Consider the following 18,017-nt stretch of genomic DNA (forward strand, 5'->3'; position numbering starts at 1 on the left):
GGTAGGGGGAGGAAAGACAGAGAGAAGGAGGGAGGGAGGAAAGAAGGAAGGGAAGAAGGAAAGGAAGGAAGGGAAGAAGGAAATGAAGGAGGGAGGGAGGAAAGAAGGGAGGAAGGAAGAAATGAACGAAGTAAAGGGGATGGACGAAGGAAAGAAGGAAATAGAGAAGGAGGGAGGGAGGGAGGACAGCTGGAAGGAAGAAGGGAGGAAAGAAGGAACAGTCAAAACAGACGGGGTCAATTTGACCTGGGAGGATGACAGGAAGGTTAAATAACTACCGTGTTGTCTTATTGGAGTAGGATTTGTTGTTGGTGCTGTTTGGTTCATCTTTGCCTCGGTGCTTTTTCTCATTGTTGTCGTTAATTTTGTTGTTGTTGGTGCTGTTGTTGTTGTTGTTGGTGTTGGTGTTGTTGTTGTTGTTGCAGCTCTTTTAATGTCCTCATCTAGAAATATTAAAAAAGAACAAGAGACAGACAGAGAGTGTGTTGTATTTTCATGCAGATGTTGCTCATTTTCTTTTTTGATATGTTTCCTCACCTGGATGAATAAAATCTAACAAACCCAACACGATATGATGAGAAAAATACTCCATAATTATTATTCACACACAAAAAACCAAAAATGAAATGAGGGAGTTTACTCACCTGAAGATGGAGGGATGAAGGCAAACAGCTTCACTTCTCCACTGATTTCATCTGTCACTCTACACTTGAATAACTCAGAATACTTTGACGTCTCAGTAAGATGAAAAGTTGTAAACTCCACAGTAGCAGAACAAGAAGACTGTGACTCCTTCATGTGCTGAGTGATCACATCCTGATCATTACCCTCATACACCCACTGCACTGTGAGTGGACACCGTCCAAGTATAGACACAGAGCAGCTTAACTTCACCTTATCAGAGTCCTTATGTTCAGTCACTGGTGAAGATGGAGATATTGTGAGAGAAAGACAACAAGAGTAAAATTAACTTCATCACTGTGATCATAATTATTGTAATGTTTCAGTATATTGTTCTAACAAGACAGTTTGAGCTGAAAACATTATGATGTAAATACTCACTGCTAACAACAGACAGAAAAACCAGAGTGCCTCGTATTTGTCCTGATCTGTCGTACTGTGTGCAGACATAAAGACCAGCATCCTCAACTGTGATCTTCTTTATAACCAGAGAACAGTCCGCTGTAAAACTCAGTCTGTCTGATTTAGCTTTGGCTTTTTCAACAATCTGCCCACGTTTAACCAAATCTACTTCTGGTGTGTTTCTTGAACCACTGAAGCGCCAGTCAGTTCTGTAACATTTATCCTGACCAGTCATCACACGTTCACAGGACAAAGTGGCTTCATCTCCATCTCTGACAGTGGTGTAGCGGGAAGTTCGTCCAGTTACTGCTGTTGAGAAATTGAGAGAGAAATAGAGGTGTTGAATGTAAATGATTATACGATGCATCGCGATGCGGACGTGGACGAGTCTGCATCGATTAACAAAAGTCAAGAATCGATTATTTAAACATTAGTAAATAACTTGATGTTGACGGACGACAAAGGCGGAACCAAACAGTGAGAGCAGCGCAGCAGCCGGACGGTCTTACAGCGCGCACACGCGAGAGATCATCTGTAGTTCATGTTAAAAAAAGAAGCGACTGCAGCATTTTGTGATTGAATAACTAAATAATTACCTTTGTGAGACGATCGTGTAGTTTACTGTGAACTGTTAACGCCGTCACTCAGCTAACAGAGCAGCTGAACAACACACTGCTGGTCTCAGTCTGTGGAGCTAACAGTCAGAGCCGTCGCATGGACTGTGCCAACTGTGCACAGGGCCTCGCGCCACTAGGGGGCCTCGCGCCTGCAATCCTGCTGTTCTTTTTGTTTGTTTGTTTTAATGAATACATTAGTTATATATGATTTTTTAATCCCAAAGGGAACAACTACAGCACTTAAAACACTTCCTTACCTCAAAGGGATTGAAGGAACTTTCCCTCACTGTGAGATTGCGCTCAGGATCTTATTGACTTTTCCAGTAACGGTGGCATCGGGCGAGCGAAGCTTTTCAAAGTTGAAACTAATAAAAAACTATTTGCGCACCTCCATGTCACAGGACAGACTGTGCAGGCTTGCCCTGCTCTCAATTGAAAAGGACATTGCATCCAGACTGGATTATAAAGATCTTAATGCTGAGTTTGTGGCCAAGAAGGCAAGGAAAGTGACTCTGACATGATCAGTTTCTGCACAATTTCATCTCATTTGTTAGAGTTACAGTGCAGTAAATAATGAGTTGTGTATAGTTGTAATGAAAAACGTATATTATGAATGAAAAGTGGCCTAACCTGTTTAAAATGTCAAGATGCCAAAAATAAAGTGACTGAGCTGACTTGATGTAAAGCCACTCGTTGCACAGTTGATTTTTTCCCCCTTTGAAATAAATAACAAAAAGTCATAGCTGAGACTATGTGTATGATTATGCTGTATTATTCTACTTGATAAAAACGTATTGCAGAGGGATTATGTGTGCAGCAGAACTAGAATAGCTGTGTCCGTGTGACTGTTATTCATGTCAAAGAGCAGGGCCTCGCATTTCAGGTTCACACAGGGCCTCGCCCCCCCTGCTACGGCCCTGCTAACAGTACAGCAGAGAGGCTGCTCTGCACTACTGGAGACATGATGACACACAGCTGCACTCCACCCTCACTTTGTTCCTCTCATACAGACAGGCCCTACTAGGTCTGTACTACTGTTGACTTATTTTGGTCTACTTGAAGACATTTAAATCTTTAACATGAATCTTGAATGTTGACATTCACATTTTTAAAGTACTTTCAAAATAAAAAAAGGGAATTCTTATTTATTTGACTTAATGTATCATGCAGTAATATAGAAAAATCAGGATGTGATACATTGAGATGCATCATACAATCAAATGGAATCGCGAGGACAGTGAAGATTCACACCACTAGAGAGAAATGTGATAAATGAGCTGAAATGAGAATATGACTAGTGTGAATGTTCAAAACTGTTTATTTGACTGTCTCAGTAAAATAAAGGTTATTAAATAAGATATTTGTATCTTACCTGTAAACTGAAGCCCCAGAATCAGAAATAAAAACATTTTAATCCATCCGAGTTCAACCATCGTGCTTCTTTGTCTTCCTCTCCGTCTTCTTCTGTCACTCTAAACCCTCAAAATGCAGAAATAGACTAAATCTACTTCCTGTGATGAGCAAAGTGTCTCCTCCTCTTTGTGGCTTCAGTCTTTCCTCACTTGTGAGTTTGTGACTTTTTTTGTAGATGGAGCTTATTCACTTTAAATTTGAACATTTCTGTATTTTACGTGAAAGCTATCCCTCACATCTACAGTATCTTATATAATCTCCTATATCTATTTAAGATCTTATAATCAGATAGTGTAGAAGTTAAGGGTTAATGTGTCCAGCCAATCACCACCAAGACCACAACACACTTCCTCTCCACTGCTGCATTTCAAAGTACGTCATATAATGCATCAAATATGTGTTCAAACAGAACTAAAATTCTGCTGTGACAGGATTCATGTTGATCCATCCAAGTCAGGGATGTCACATGATCACTTCCCACCTCTGGTCACTTTGCCTTTAGACACTCGTGGTCTGAGACCTGTTAGTTCCTCGTTATACCTTTAAGGTCAGTTATTCTGAGAACTGAGGGGATGTTTTTTGGTGAGGATGTGGGCACAACAGCAGCAGAGCTCTGATATGACGACATGAACACTACAACCACAAGAGGCTCACAGGCACAGACAGGCCAAACTTTATCAAGGCACCAGACAAAGAGAATACTTTCATCTCTGAAAATCACCAGTGAGACCCCCAGCGATCTGCTGTTTGTGTGGCCCTTTGTCTTTCTTTTGATTTTGACATGTAAATAGGAGTGTGCCATGACACGGCTACGATTGGTGGAAGGGGTTTGTGCCCTGGCCTGTGGTTGGCTGCAGCCGGGAAACACCTGATATAAAAAGAGCCAAGATGGCGGCCGCCTGGTGGCAGCAGGCATAGATATATATAGAACACTAGATGTCTCATCCGCGCTGCTGGCTAATGGAGTCGAACGTCCACACTGGCGGCCATCTTGCTACAGGCAGCTCTCTCACCTTAACATTGTGTTGGTAGTGATACATGTACTTTTTAAATAACCATAACTTGCTCAACTTTCAACCGATTTTCAAACGGTTTGGTTTGTTATACATTTTAGGGATGTAGTTATGACACTGCATACTTATGAATATGTATGTTATGTTCTAAAATATAGAATAATGTTCTAAAATAGGTACAAGATTTACCTTTACAAATATACATCAAGAAATGCTGCATGTTGAAATCCCCACCCTCTAGAGAGAACTAGACTACTGTGGAGGTATACATGGAGGACAGAGATAAAAAATCATCTATGTAAAAAATGACCCAAAAACAAAGTGAAATCAATAAAAATATTTATTAAATGATAAGGATTAACAATAACAACACATATCAAGTATATATATATATATATATATATATATATATATATATATATATATATATATATATATATATATATATATATATATATATATATAAATAAAGAATATAAGAATTATAGTCATAGGGATGGGACTTCAGGTGCGATGAGGGCTAAATACAAGGATGGCTGATGACTGGTAATGGTTTACCTCACAAGTGAGGTAAGGGGGAAGAGAGAGAGAGATATAGAGTGGGTTAGTATTGCTATAAGTTTCATGATGGTTAGTATTAATAAGTGTATCAATGGTACAGTTACTGACTCTATTAAAGCTCCCAGCTCAGTTCAGTCTATTCTACACAGCTTAAAACATATTTCACTACCAGCAAACATGTGAAAATTACTTAACAATAATCATAAAAACAAAGACAAAACTATAGTATAAAAAAGTAAAATACAATAATTTGTTTTGAATTCTTAAAATGGGTGAAAAGTTTAACAACACAGTGCAAGACAGTTAACAACGGCTGCGTTCACACTGCAAGCCAAAATCCGATTTTAGCCAATCTAGATTGGAACCAGATGGCTCTTATGAAGTCTGAACAGTCATAAATCACATGAAATCCGATTTTTGAAAACCAGATGGAAACCACCTTTGGGAGGTGTCCCTGAATACACAACAATGGAAATAAAAAGCATAATTTGTGTTAATTTCTGTCAAGCTTCTGTCCACATTTGACCCATTTTTACATTTAACATCTGTAAAATCACCATATAAACCTTTCCTCTATGTGTACGTTGACTAATGTGACCCTAAATACACAAAAATGGAAATAAAATGCATAATGTTTGTGAAGCTCCTGTCCAAATTTGACCCATTTTTTACATTTAAGAGCTCTAAAATCACTATATACACACATTTCCTCTCGGTGGATGTTGATTAATGTGACCCTAAATACACAAAAATGGAAATAAAATGCAGATAGAAACAGGCAATGAGAAACAACCGTGAGTGAGTGAATACAGGTGAGTAGTAGATGGTTTGATGACTGATTGACGGCAGGTGTGCAGGTTGCAGTGAGGAGAACTCCAACTCCTCCCACAACTACGAGACAGACAAAGTCATAAATCACATGAAATCCGATTTTTGCAAACCAGATGGAAACCACCTTTGGGAGGTAGTTTCAAATCTAATTTGGACAGATGTGTCTGAGTCTGAACAGCTCCAAACACTCAAATCGGATTTGACTGTCTGTGACGTCTCTCTGCTACGTCACTCTATGCGACACCAGACCCGCGCTTATTCCAGTTGTTGTTGCTAGCTGATATCAATGGAGGCAATGGAGGACGTCGAAAACATCAGTCCTTGGACAGAGGACCAAACCAAATTCTTAATCTTTGGGGAGATGGCTCCGTTCAAGCGAAGCTCGAGGGTTTGTTGTTGCTGTCGCAATTATATGACATCCAGTGTTGGACACGTTACTTTGAAAAAGTAATTAATTATAGTTACTCATTACTTCTCCCAAAAAGTAACGGAGTTAGTAACTGAGTTACATCAATGTCAAAGTAATTAATTACCAGGAAGAGTAACTATTACGTTACTTTTTGTAAAAATTGTTCAAATTTGTCAAATTACTTGGCTACCCAATCAACAACAACTGGCCCAAAACACGTTCAAAATTAAATTGTGCTTAAGTACTAAAAAGAAGTAAATAATAAAATTGTACATGTAGCAATTGTGCAGCAATTACATTTTATTCCTCAAAAAGCAATAACAATATAAACTTCTCTTAATATAACTATGAAAAATTGTACTAGAAATGAATTAATAATTAAAAAGCACCGTTGGGGGAGGTTGGTCTAATAAGCTGCAACACAGAGCTATCAGGACGCTTTGCTCTCACACGCGCTGCATTGATAGTCACACACACACACGCAGTCACTCTCTACAGCGTACTCTTGCTCGCTCGCTCCAGATTCAGGGAGATTGTGTCTCATTTGCGTCCTACTCTGTCTTTGGTTTTGCCTCTAAGTGCAGCCAGTCTTTGGCAGAGAGACAGAGAGAGAAAAGCGCCTGTTCGGGTGAAAACCGCTTCAGTGAGGTCTGAAGAAGTAACGCCGCATTTTTTTGGCAGTAATGGTAACAGCGTTGTAACCATAGACTGTATATTAGAAATGGACGTCACCCATTGGTTTGTGGACTGCTGCTCGGAGGCCAATAGTATCGGATCTGAGCAGCGCCAATAAAAACAGGGATTCTACTTATATGGGCATCAGGAGGAGCATGAGGCGCCCTCCTGAACCTGTGAACCAATCAACCTGTCAATCACCACGTAGCCACGCCCTAATGCATACCCTGCTTTATCGTCACATATAAAATCAGGGAGGCCAAAATGTCCCAAATGAACATCATACTGCATTGAAGAAGGCTTTAAACTAGCGATTGAGACCATAAACACATTTTGAAAACGTTTACTGAGGTTAGAAATCAAGTGAGAAGTTGGTGAATTCTCCATTGACTTGTATAGAGACAGAAGTCCTTTTGACACCAAAATGGTCGCCCCCTGGTGGCCTTTTGATAGAATGCAGTTTTAAGTTACTTCCACGTTGGCCTCATTTCAGAGGACCGGAACTCCCCGCCTGGTTGTAACGGGGGAAACTGTAATTAATTTGATCATTCGTTACTGAAAAAAGTAACGCTGTTATTCCCATCACTGATGACATCACACAACACACGCTAGATGACGCCTCCGTTCTTACGACGTTGCCACAGCAACCTGTCAGATTGGTCATTAATGTGGCCCAGTCTGAACACAGCCAAATCGGATTTGGACACTTGCTAAAAACAGTGTGGACAGTCAGGCCTAAAAATCAGATTTGAATCAGATTTGCTGCAGTCTGAACGCAGTTAACAAAGAGTCGCCCACCTAAACCCACCAAGACACAAACAAAAGCTTTAACTTCTCATGTAACATCTGATGAAATGTTATTTACTCTGCTGAGTTGAAAGTTGTTGATCAGTGGAGTCTGATAGAAGCAGAAGGTTCTCCAACGTTTTCATACACCACCGTAGCTTCATCTTCATCATCATGCACCTGTGAGGAACAACACAACACACCTGAGCTTCTGAGATATAATGGAACAAATAAATGACCTTTGTTTCAGAGTAATACAGTCAGCTCTGTTTATTCTTATTGTCTTTACAGAATCACAGTAAATAGTGAACTACCACAAACATACAGTAAGCATTTGAATATTCAGTTTTAAAACTCACAGCATTGTCACTGATCTGTGTTTTGTTCCCTGAAAACACAAAAAAAAGAGTCAAGTTTAGTTTCATCAGTAAAAATCCAGATTCATCAAAACTTGATCATAAATGTTGTGTGAATGTTCTCACCTTTAGTTCTCGTCCAGATGTAGACTGACACAACGATGATTATGAGTGAAGTTAAACCCAGAGACACGATGAGGTACCTCAACCAGTCTGGAAAGAGAATTAAAATATTAAAGACTGTGTAATGTAAATTCTGACATTTTCTTATAAACACATTAAATAGGTCATAAATGTATTTCTAAAAAAGGTGTAAAAAGCATTTCAACCATTTAGATTTGAATTGTGGAGCTAAGCTTCACAAACTGTGTTTCAAGATTTCTGTGTTCAGGATTTAGTGGGCGGGTCTTAAAATGATTAGCATAAATCCGCCCCTGCTGCTGTAGAGGTATAAATACATTCAGCACACACTACTACTACAGTCTACAGTTAGCCAGTTAGCGGAGTTAGCCGCCGAGCTAGCAAAGTAGGAAGGGAGGAAAGGAGGGGGGAAGGAAGGGAGGAAAGAAGAAAGAAAGGAAGGAAGGATGGAGGAAAGAAGGAAGGAAGGAAGGTAGGAAGGAGGGAGGAAGGGAAGAAGGAAGGAAAGGAGGGAGGGAGGAAGGACGAAGGAAGGAAGGGAGGTAGGAAAGGAAGGAAGGAAGGGAGGAAAGAAGGAACAGTCAAAACAGACGGGGTCAATATGACCCGGGAGGACGACAGGAATGTTAAATAACTACTGTGTTGTCTTATTGGAGTAGGATTTGTTGTTGGTGCTGTTTGGTTCATCTTTGCCTCGGTGCTTTTTCTCATTGTTGTTGTCGTCGCAGCTCTTTTAATGTCCTCATCTAGAAATATAAAAAAAGAACAAGAGACAGACAGAGAGTGTGTTGTATTTTCATGCAGATGCTGCTCATTTTCTTTTTTTGATATGTTTCCTCACCTGGATGAATAAAATCTAAAAAACCCAACACGATATGATGAGAAAAATACTCCATAATTATTATTCACACACAAAAAACAAAAAATGAAATGAGGGAGTTTACTCACCTGAAGATGGAGGGATGAAAGTAAACAGCTTCACTTCTCCACTGATTTTATCTGTCACTCTACACTTGAATAACTCAGAATACTTTGACGTCTCAGTAAGATGAGAAGTTGTAAACTTCACAGTATCAGAACAAGAAGTCTGTGACTCCTTCATGTGCTGAGTGATCACATCCTGATCATTACCCTCATACACCCACTGCACTGTGAGTGGACACCGTCCAAGTATAGACACAGAGCAGCTTAACTTCACCTTATCAGAGTCCTTATGTTCAGTCACTGGTGAAGATGGAGATATTGTGAGAGAAAGACAACAAGAGTAAAATTAACTTCATCACTGTGATCATAATTATTGTAATGTTTCAGTATATTGTTCTAACAAGACAGTTTGATCTGAAAACATTATGATGTAAATACTCACTGCTAACAACAGACAGAAAAACCAGAGTGCCTCGTATTTGTCCTGATCTGTCGTACTGTGTGCAGTAGTAAAGACCAGCATCCTCAACTGTGATCTTCTTTATAACCAGAGAACAGTCCGCTGTAACACTCAGTCTGTCTGATTTAGCTTTGGCATCTTTACCAATCTGCCCAAGTTTAATCAGATCTACTAGTGCTGTGTTTTCTGAAGGACTGAAGCACCAGGTAGTCCTGTCACATTTATCCTGACCAGTCATCACACTTTCACAGGACAAAGTGACTTCATCTCCATCTCTGACAGTGATGTAGCGGGTTTGTCCAGTTACTGCTGTTGAGAAATTGAGAGAGAAATAGAGGTGTTGAATGTAATTGATTATACGATGCATCGCGATGCGGACGTGGACGAGTCTGCATCGATTAACAAAAGTCAAGAATCGATTATTTAAACGTTAGTAAATAACTTGATGTTGACGGACGACAAAGGCGGAACCAAACAGTGAGAGCAGCGCAGCAGCCGGACGGTCTCATAGCGCGCACACGCGAGAGTTCATCTGTAGTTCATGTTAAAAAAAGAAGCGACTGCAGCATTTTGTGATTGAATAACTAAATAATTACCTTTGTGAGACGATCGTGAAGTTTACTGTGAACTGTTAACGCCGTCACTCAGCTAACAGAGCAGCTGAACAACACACTGCTGGTCTCAGTCTGTGGAGCTAACAGTCAGAGCCGTCGCATGGACTGTGCCAACTGTGCACAGGGCCTCGCGCCACTAGGGGGCCTCGCGCCTGCAATCCTGCTGTTCTTTTTGTTTGTTTGTTTTTTTATTTTTTTAATGAATACATTAGTTATATATGATTTTTTTGATTGACACATAAAATATTTAGTTTGCCGTGAACACCGTCAGTAAGACACTCCAGTCAAAGGACATGCAGCTTGACGTGGCCTTATCGCAGCTACATGGATTAATTGACTTCATGCTAAAATACAGAGACACTGGATTTGTGTCTGCAAAAGCTACTGCAACAGAGATTGCTTCTGATATGGACACGGAACCTGTAATAAAAGCAACACGGCGAGTGAAACGCAAACGTGATGAACATGAGAATGAATATACTCCAGACCCAGAGCAGGTGTATATAACGGACTATTTTAATGTGATAGTGGACCAGGCCCTCACTGCTCTCCATACCCGTTTTAAACAAATGCAGGAGTTTGGCAACATGTTTGGATTTCTTTTTGATCTGAACAAACTGTGTGAAATGGAGGAGACTGACCTGCAAAGACAGTGAACAAGACTGAGTGATGCTCTGAGCACGTCCGAATCTCAGGAGGAGTCGAGGATACTTCTAGAGATAATCCCAAAGGGAACAACCACAGCACTTAAAACACTTCCTTACCTCAAAGGGATTGAAGGAACGTTCTCTCACTGTGAGATGCGCTCAGGATCTTATTGACTTTTCCAGTAACGGTGGCATCGGGCAGGCAAAGCTTTTCAATGTTGAAACTAATAAAAAACTATTTGCGCACCTCCATGTCACAGGACAGACTGTGCAGGCTTGCCCTGCTCTCAATTGAAAAGGACATTGCATCCAGACTGGATTATAAAGATCTTATTGCTGAGTTTGTGGCCAAGAAGGCAAGGAAAGTGACTCTGACATGACCAGTTTCTGCACAATTTACGCATCTCATTTGTTAGAGTTACAGTGCAGTAAATAATGAGTTGTGTATAGTTGTAATGAAAAACGTATAATATGAATGAAAAGTGGCCTAACCTGTTTAAAATGTCAAGATGCCAAAAATAAAGTGACTGAGCTGACTTGATGTAAAGCCACTCGTTGCACAGTAGATTTTTCCCCTTTGAAATAAATAGCAAAAAGTCATAGCTGAGACTATGTGTATGATTATGCTGTATTATTCTACTTGATAAAAACGTATTGCAGAGGGATTATGTGTGCAGCAGAACTAGAATAGCTGTGTCCGTGTGACTGTGATTCATGTCAAAGAGCAGGGCCTCGCATTTCAAGTTCACACAGGGCCTCGCCCCCCCCCTGCTACGGCCCTGCTAACAGTACAGCAGAGAGGCTGCTCTGCACTACTGGAGACATGATGACACACAGCTGCACTCCACCCTCACTTTGTTCCTCTCATACAGACAGGCCCTACTAGGTCTGGACTACTGTTGACTTATTTTGGTCTACTTGAAGACATTTAAATCTTTAACATGAATCTTGAATGTTGACATTCACATTTTTAAAGTACTTTCAAAATAAAAAAGGGAATTCTTATTTATTTGACTTAATGTATCATGCAGTAATATAGAAAAATCAGGATGTGATACATTGAGATGCATCATACAATCAAATGGAATCGCGAGGGATAAATGAGCTGAAGTGAGAATATGACTAGTGTGAATGTTCAAAACTCTTTATTTGACTGTCTCAGTAAAATAAAAGTTATTAAATAAGATTTTTGTATCTTACCTGTAAACTGAAGCCCCAGAATCAGAAATAAAAACATTTTAATCCATCCGAGTTCAACCATCGTGCTTCTTTGTCTTCCTCTCCGTCTTCTTCTGTCACTCTCAACCCTCAAAATGCAGAAATAGACTAAATCTACTTCCTGTGATGAGCAAAGTGTCTCCTCCTCTTTGTGGCTTCAGTCTTTCCTCACTTGTGAGTTTGTGACTTTTTTTGTAGATGGAGCTTATTCACTTTAAATTTGAACATTTCTGTATTTTACGTGAAAGCTATCCCTCACATCTACAGTATCTTATATAATCTCCTATATCTATTTAACATCTTATAATCAGATAGTGTAGAAGTTAAGGGTTAATGTGTCCAGCCAATCACCACCAAGACCACAACACACTTCCTCTCCACTGCTGCATTTCAAAGTACGTCATATAATGCATCAAATATGTGTTCAAACAGATTCATGATTGATGTTGATTCATGTTGATCCATCCAAGTCAGGGATGTCACATGATCACTTCCCACCTCTGGTCACTCTGCCTTTAGACACTTGTTTATAACAACGGTGGTCTGAGACCTGTTAGTTCCTCGTTATACCTTTAAGGTCAGTTATTCTGAGAACTGAGGGGATGTTTTTTGGAGAGGATGTGGGCACAACAGCAGCAGAGCTATGATATGACGACATGAACACTACAACCACAAGACGCTCACAGGCACAGACAGGCCAAACTTTATCAAGGCACCAAACAAAGAGAATACTTTCATCTCTGAAAATCACCCAGCAGTATGATGATAACTGGTGTGCTAACCCTAACCCATCATCATCTAAATTATCTGGGTGATAATTTATACTTCATGGTTTATTAACAGTCAAACCAAACTGGGTCAGTTTTGACCACAGAGGACAAAATGTTCTCAGTTGACAGGAAGACAACAGGAGGGTTAGGTATAACATGTGTTTGTTTGTTTTGAGGCACTTAAAGGATCATTCTGCTGATTTTCTATATGTGTCTTTATGTTTGAGTCCAAACCAACAAAGAACTGATCTACTAACAAGTACTGTGTGTTTATCAAAGTCTGATATATCTGATTCCTCTGTTGTTGTCCAGAAACTATTAAAAACACATCAGTGGGTCACAGCACTGCACTGGGTCACATGTTCCTGCATTATGAAGAGTTTAGTCACGTTAGTTTGTTTAGAGACTAATAATAAAGATCATGTTTTCAGTCCCCAGAGAGTAGTTCTTTGTTCGGCTGCTGCATATGTGCAGAGATGCTGCTCTATTCAAACAGCTTTGATAGCTCGCTGCGCTTCATATTGGTTCATATTCACCTCTTGATTTTAAACTGATGTTCTTTGAGAAAGGTACAGCGTAATAAAAAGTCAACGTGCAGCAGCTGAACAAACAAAGAACTACTCTCTGAGGACTGAAAACATGATCGCTGTTATTAGTGTCTAAACAAACTAACGTGACTAAACTCTTCATAATGCAGGAACATGTGACACAGTGCAGCGCTGTTGCTTACTGACAATAGTTTAAGATAAGATGAGATATTCCTTTATTAGTCCCACAATGGGGGAATTTGCATTGTCACAGCAGCAACTGGACAGTAATAGAATATAAGAGCAGAACAAGAACAATAAATACTAAGTACAAATAACTATAAGAACAATAATAGTAAGAAATATGTAGTAAAATAGTTGTGACATTATTTACATTATTTACAAGATTTACACGAGTAATATTGGTATTGAGTGGTAATATAGCAGGTATTCTTATTAAATACACAGATTAAAGTGAAATAAATACATATGTACAGTATATTATATGAATATTGCACTAATTGGACAGTCAGATCAATCAGATCAGTATATTGTTGGTTTGTTAACAAGGAGAAAAACAAAGAAGATCACCTGACTGATCCTTTAAGGAACCAATATGGCCACAGTCACAGACCTAGACTAAATACTATATTTTATATTTGAAAGATATTAACACACTTGTTGCTGCTGGTAGAGGTGGTGGTCGTCAGTATTCCTGCTTTACTTTAACACAGAGAGTCATTAGAGGTGAGAAAGATTCTTTAGAAACTTTCTGGAGTAAAATAAAAACAAAGAGATTATTCTCCTCACAGACGGAGGAAACTTCTTAAAAACATGCAAGGACACTTCTCAAGGTGAGGGACTGTCCGCGAGAAGAATTTCATTAAACCACAAAGAGAAAAAAAGAAAAAGCAATTACTATGTGAGTGTAGGTAGCACAATGTTTCTGCTGCTGAGGTCACACATCAACACTGTGACCCCGTCCTGTTCATTAGTGTCCATCAGGGGAGTGCCAACTTGTTTCTTTTGCTGTCGTATGAAATGCAAAGATGCAAAGTGGGATGGAGTGATTGGGAGACGGAGGAGGAGTAGATATATTAAATAGACCACAGAGGAACAAGAGGTGAGTCACTGTTGCTCCTTTCATGCAAATACAAAAACTACTGCGGCAGACAGAACACACACTAGTTGTTACCTAAACTGAATTTAAAGTCAAGATTTAAATCATGGGTGTCAAAGTCGTTTTAGCTCAGGAGCCACATACAGTCCAGTCTGATAAAACCATTGCATAATAACCTATAAATAATACATATTATAACTTTACTGATAAAAATGTGTCCAAGCCCACTGAGGAAAAACTTGTCCTTCAAATCTGAATCTCGTTGCAAATCAGTTGGACGTCGAAGGGAAGATCAGAAGTTTTGACTTTGAATGGTGAGAAAATAAGTGGTGCATCTTATTTAGGGATGGGTCATTAAAACTGAACCACCAAATAATCGTTCATGGGGTCTAATCAGGCGGGGAGTTCTGGTCCTCTGAAATTAGGCCAACGCGGAAGTAACTTAAAACTGCATTCTATCAAAAGGCCACCAGGGGGCGACCGTTTTGGTGTCAAAAGGACTTCCGTCTCTATACAAGTCAATGGAGAATTCACCAACTTCTCACTTGATTTCTAACCTCAGTAAACGTTTTCAAAATGTGTTTATGGTCTCAATCGCTAGTTTAAAGCCTTCTTCAATGCAGTATGATGTTCATTTGGGACATTTTGGCCTCCCTGATTTTATATGTGACGATAAAGCAGGGTATGCATTAGGGCGTGGCTACGTGGTGATTGACAGGTTGATTGGTTCACAGGTTCAGGAGGGCGCCTCATGCTCCTCCTGATGCCCATATAAGTAGAATCCCTGTTTTTATTTTTCCCAGCATGCACGTGAAATTTTCAAGATGGCGCTGCTCAGATCCGATACTATTGGCCGCCGAGCAGCAGTCCACAAACCAATGGGTGACGTCAGGGATGTTACGTCTATTTCTTATATACAGTCTATGGGTCTAATCAGTAATTCTACCCTAATTATAACCCAACAAAAGTGGGAAAAGTGACGGAGAAGTTGAACCTTTTGAAGTGAATGAATGAATATAAACATGGACTCATGCACATCACTAATCTTTTGGAAAACTGGAATTACTTTTCTGCAATTTTGGGCCAGATTGGTCCCTTCGGTGGGCCAGTTCTAGCCCGCAGACAATGTGTTTGACACCCCTGATTTAGAGTATTTTAATTCCTTTTAAACACAACACAATGCTTATATCATGTTATGTGATGTGATGCCTTTTAAATGTTCCAGTCTCTGTAACAGGATGTGATGGTGAATGGTGTCAATAGCAGCACTAAGGTTTAACAGGACGAGGACAGAGAGAAGTCATTTGTAAGTTTCAGCAGTGCCGTCTCTAATAAACTATTACTATGTAGAAAGTCACACAGCTGATTGGTGACTGCTCACTCAAGGATCTTAGAGAGAAAAGGAAGGTTAGATATAGGTCTATAGTTGGCTAGAACACCTGAATCAACAGTAAGCTTTATCAGAAGTGGTTTAATTACAGCTGCTTTAAAGGACTGTGGTACAAATCCTGTTACTAAAGACAGATTGATCATATTTGACAAAGAAGTGCAGACTGAGGGAAAGACTTTAGCAGCCTAGTTGGGGTTGGATCTAAGAGACAGGATGATGGTTTGGACTCCTGCAGACTTAAAACACTGCATAAAATGATCCAGACCCATAAACACAACCTGAAAGTAACAATCTTTACTGTCTTCTCATCAGCAGGCTGCAGATTGTCACGCAGGCTGCAGAGAGTCTTGCTCAGCACACAGCGATTGGAAATGTCAGATATTAGTACACAGCAAAGACTCCTGAGCTGTCTCTTTATAGACAAGTTGATGCAGTAAGATTCATTGAGCAATTTATGATTGCAATTGTAGGCAGTGTACGACAAGGCAATCCAATCCAGGTCTGTTGTTATTGCCTTACACGGCTGGCTGATTGTATATTTTGCAGACGTGGCCACAAACTCACAAATATATACACCCAGCACACATCCACACATCCACACTGCAGAGATGTTGGAGGCAGTTAAATTGATTCGCTCTGGCAAATCATTCATTTATTTATTTATTTGGATATTTGACTTTCTCAGTTTGTAGCTGTGGAGGATATTTCTGTGGACTCTGTTTCTGTGCTGCTCTCGGTGTCGGTCTATATAAAAGCCCTTCAAGCCCCTCAAGGTTGCCGCCACCCTCACAGATCATTTGTGACAACTGTGATGAAACGCCGCTGATCTCTGTGAGGTTTGACTTTAACATAAAACGACTGCAGCTCTCCTTTTTTCTTTTTTTTTTTTACCTTCACTGGGCGAATTTGACCATCGAGCCACAGAAAAGCCTTTGATGGAGGAAAAGTGTGAGACGAGCTGTCCAGGTATATTTAGCTCTCGTTTGAGGCTAAACTACAAAAAGCAAACTAAACTTCTCGAGACCAGAGCCTGAACATTATAACTGTTAGCCGATATTGACTTATCTTATTTATATCATTTGAAATGACATTTGCACCATTTTTTTTACCAAAAGTAAGACTGAATGCTCCTGAAAATGTCAAATGGTGTAACCACAAAAGAATGATAAATATTAAATAATGTAATATTTAGAACAATTGTATTCCATTACCTTTATTTAATATAAAGTTATAATGTAAGATCAGGCCAAACTAGTTGATATGGTGTTTTATTGACAATTTACTGTTTTTAAGCAAGTTGAATTATTTGGTACAAAGTTTTTATGGTTACACCACATTTTTACCATAATCCTCTAATATATTCTCTCTAAATGGATTAAAAGCAGAAATTTGATGCTGAGTCCACAAAAAAAGAATGTGTGAAGTTATTCATACGTTTATTTTCTACATTTTAACCCTTTACGTCTCTCTACGTCTCTACGCTACGTCACTCTATGCAACACCAGACCCGCTTATTCCAGTTGTTGTTGCTAGCTGATATCAATGGAGGCTTATTCCAGTTGTTGTTGCTAGCTGATATCAATGGTTATTATTCCAGTTGTTGTTGCTAGCTGATATCAATGGAGGCTTATTCCAGTTGTTGTTGCTAGCTGATATCAATGGAGGCTTATTCCAGTTGTTGTTGCTAGCTGATATCAATGGAGGCTTATTCCAGTTGTTGTTGCTAGCTGATATCAATGGAGGCAATGGAGGACGTGGAAAACATCAGTCCTTGGACAGAGGACCAAACCAAATTCTTAATTAATCTTTGGGGAGATGGCTCCGTTAAAGGGAAGCTTGACGGTTTGTTGTCGCAATTATATGACATCACACAATACACGCTAGATGACGCCTCCGCTCCGATGCTGTTGCCACAGCAACCTGTCAGATTGGTCATTAATGTGGCCCAGTCTGAACAGAGCCAAATCCCATTTGGACACTTGCTAAAAACAGTGTGGACAGTCAGGCCTAAAAATCGGATTTGAGAAGGAATCAGATTTGAATCAGATTTGCCTGCAGTCTGAACGCAGCCTTTGTTTCCTTGCTGAGCTGCAGTGAACAGAAAATAACACAAAGATGGAAATTAAAAAAAACTTTTGGATCAACAGATAAACTTTAAAATATATTTTTGAACAGAATGAGGATTTTGTCTCCAATCTCTGAAACTGGAAGCTTGTTAGAAAGAGATCTTTGATTACAGTGAACATCTGTGTGTTAAACATGTGAACTAATCCTTTAAACAGCCTTACTTCAAACTATACATTGTATGAAATAATCCTCTTGCATGTTACATTAAATACATAACTTGAGGTTTAAATGGTTTCTATGTTTAACAGCAAAATCTAATACTTATGTTATTTTCATGTCTTTGTGCTATTTTTTAAAGTCTATAATAAAGCATACATTACAAATTATCACCCAAT

The 18,017-nt window shown here is 39.5% G+C and overlaps 1 protein-coding gene across 1 annotated transcript in view; it reads right to left on the reverse strand.

Annotated features, from left to right (window-relative positions):
* Nucleotides 1-211: 211 nt before the first annotated feature.
* Nucleotides 212-18,017, reverse strand: part of ncoa1 (nuclear receptor coactivator 1) — a gene marked incomplete at its 5' end in the record, with an annotated part of 164,152 nt that continues 146,346 nt past the window's right edge. The window contains 1 exon segment of the transcript XR_009927271.1: nt 212-246.

Source organism: Scomber scombrus, chromosome 17 (assembly GCF_963691925.1).
Source record: "Scomber scombrus chromosome 17, fScoSco1.1, whole genome shotgun sequence".
Taxonomy (NCBI): Eukaryota; Metazoa; Chordata; class Actinopteri; order Scombriformes; family Scombridae; genus Scomber; species Scomber scombrus.